The sequence below is a fragment of the Protobothrops mucrosquamatus genome, unplaced genomic scaffold (assembly GCF_001527695.2).
Source record: "Protobothrops mucrosquamatus isolate PMUCROS unplaced genomic scaffold, P.Mucros_1.0 scaffold9733, whole genome shotgun sequence".
Classification (NCBI taxonomy): Eukaryota; Metazoa; Chordata; class Lepidosauria; order Squamata; family Viperidae; genus Protobothrops; species Protobothrops mucrosquamatus.
In genome coordinates, this window is record NW_015395521.1 from 1 (window position 1) to 3285 (window position 3285).

Below are 3285 nucleotides of genomic sequence, written 5' to 3' on the forward strand. Positions count from 1 at the left end.
GAATCTGACACCATATACATTTATTAGATTAGGATTGGTTGCACAGTCAACCAGTTGTTTAGATTGGATTTAGCATTTTTGTCCACTTATTGAATCCTTCCCAAGGATATGGAATAGGCAGATGTTGTTGTTCAGTAATATTAAAGGTCTTGTCACAGGATGTAAGCTGTTCCAAGTAAATCTGCCTTTTGTAATTGACTGAGGGTGTTTTTGTCAATGCCAGTGGTGTTCAAGTGTTGCTCCAGCTGTTTTGGGATTCCATCTAAGGTGCCTATTACTATTGGTACTATCTTTGCTTTCTTTTGCTACAGTCTATTTACAGGACTTTGTATTTTGTGATTTTCTCCAGTTCTTTCTCCTGCTATTCTCCAGGTACTGCCATATTTACTATGTAGACTTTTTGTCTTTCTTATCAACAGTTGTTAAGTCTGGGATGTTATGTGGCAGGTGATTGTTTGAATTCTAAAATCCCATGCATTTTAGCTTCATTTTCTATTACTCTGTCTATTTTGTGGTCCCAACAGTTCTTGTCTGCAGGCAAATAGTAGCATTGTTGCTATTTTAACATGCTTTCCTTTATAATCAGTCTATGTGATATTCTTGCAGCAGCTAACCAGGTGGTCCACTGCTTTTTCAACTTCTTTGCAGAGATAGTATTTGCTTTCTGTTGCTATCTTTTCAATTCTGGTTTTATATGCATTTGTCCTTAAGGCTTTGTGTTGTGTAACCAGAATTAGTTCCTCTGTCTCTTCCATTTTCTTGCTCTTAGCCGTTGCCAAGTCTTATTGTTAACTACTTTGGTTTGGGGCTTGGGGGGGAGTTTGTTTTGTTTTTGTAGGCCAGTTCATTCACTCTAGTATTCAGTAAGACTTCATGGTGTACTAGCTTCAGTCCATCTTCTTCACTGTCCTTCAGATATTCTTCAAATGCCCTTTTTTCTTTCTTCACTGAGTTTGGACTTTAAGATCTTCATTTTCTTGATATAATCACTTCTAACCTTCATTTCAGTATGCTTTCCACTGTCAGCTTGAAAGATGCCCAGTGATCATCTTTATCCAGATTCTTGATATTATTTCATAGGGCATCCTGATTCCTTCAATTTTCACTATTTTTCCCCTGATGATAGTGAGGATGTCGCATTTGTCCAGTCCAAACTCAACTGCAGTATTTTGCCTGTATATACAGAGAGTGTTGAGCAGTGGTTCTATTTCACTTGGTGTTTTTCCATATAGCTTCAAATCATCAATGTAAAAGAGGTGGGATTATTATTATTATGATTAGGAAACTTCTGATAACAGTATACTTCGGGTTCAGAAAAAGAGGCAGTGTTTCATGTATGTGTGTGTTTATATGTTTGAGTTCAGTTTCTACTTTTTTTCCTCATTTTTGTTTTAATTAATACTTTTTGGTTTTGTTTAATTCAGCAAAACTTGTAATACAGCGCTTTTCTTTTTATATTTACAATGTTGATTATTTTATTTCAAAGCTTAAGGTTTTGCTTGAATCTGATGGAATTAAAAAGAAAAAGTTGAATAAATATGTGTATACTGTTTTCAATCTATTTTTTTGTCCATCTGTGAATTCGTAAGAATTTGCTTTCATGTTCTTATTATTCATTTTAAACCATTTTGAACTCCCAGAGAAAAGGTAGAATATAAATCTAATAAGTCTTAATAATTGCTTTACAGGAGAGATCCACATGTTAAATTTGTGCATGGTCTCAAGAAAAACTGCAAATGTTTGAAGTTCTTTTTTAACAAAACTAGCTGTTACATAAGCCATTTAATTCTAAATTCAGTTGTGAGTTTGCCATGGAGATGCCAGTTTCTCTAATGGATTATGTATGCTTAGGAAAAAAAATGGCAGGGAAGAGAATAAACTACATTAATTCTTCCTAAACCATCCAGTGTCTTCCAGTTACTTCCTCTTAATCCTTCTAAATTTGTTCAATTTTTGGAGCAAGGTGTAAATTACAGTGGTACCTCAGTACTCATTGTTAATTGATTCCGGAAGGCATGATGAGTACCAAAAACAATGAGTACCAAACAGATTTTTCTCATAAGGAATAATGTAGTGAGTCACAAGGCAGCCAAATTCTAGCTTGTGTGTTGAGTACCGGGACAAAATCTTTGCATCAAAATGCGTTGAGTACCAAATTCAGTGAGTTTCAAAGCAGTTGAGTACTAAGCTACCACTGTAGTTAGCTAAGTTAACACATCATTTTAAGTGGTAGTGTGGCTGTTCCTGTATCCGTTCATTCCATGAACCTAATCAATACTTCACATTATTGCTTAATACAGTATGATTTGTTGGAAAGCCCTAACATTTCAATAAACTTAGAGAGGGTTTGGGAAGGATTCCATGGATGAGAATCCTCCAGGGGAAAACAACTCAAGAGGCTTGGGAAATTTTGAAAAGTGAGATAATAAAGGCCCAGTCTAGTACAATACCAACAAAGAGGAAAAATAACAGCTCTCGAAAGAAACCAGCATGGCTGCATAAGGAACTCTCTGATCAATTGAAAGATAAAAAGAACAAGTATAGAAAGTGGAAAGAGGGACACATAACTAAGTCAGAATATCAGCAAATAGCCCGAGCCTGCAAAGACGAAGTGAGGAAAGCTAAGGCTCAGAATGAACTAAGGCTTGCAACTAAAGTAAAAAAAAAAAGCTTCTTTCAACATGTAAAAAACAAGAAAAAAGTGAAGGAAACAATTGGTCCATTAGTGAGTGAAAGTGGCAAGAAAGTGACAAGCAACAGGGAGAAAGCAGAACTATTTAACTCATTTTTCGCATCTGTCTTTACACAAAGGGAAAAAACAGACCAACCTATCAAAAATAGTGCCATAAAAAATAAAATAGAGATACAAATTAAGATAGGCAAGAAAATGGTAAGTGAACACCTGTCCAGCCTAGATGAGTTCAAATCACCAGGACCAGATGGATTACACCCCAGGGTTCTTAAGGAGCTGGCGGATGTGATCTCAGAACCACTGAACTATATTTTTCAAAGATCCTGGAGCACTGGGGAACTACCAAAGGACTGGAAAAGAGCTGATGTAGTTCCGATCTTCAAAAAAGGGGGAAAAAAGGACCCAGGAAATTATAGACCTATCAGCCTGACCTCAATACCTGGGAAGATTCTGGAAAAGATAATCAAACAACGAATCAGCGAACACCTACAGGCAAACAAAGTCATTACTAAAAGCCAACACGGGTTTGTCAAAAACAGATCATGCCAGACAAATCTTATTGCATTCTTTGACCAAGTGACAAAATTAGTGGA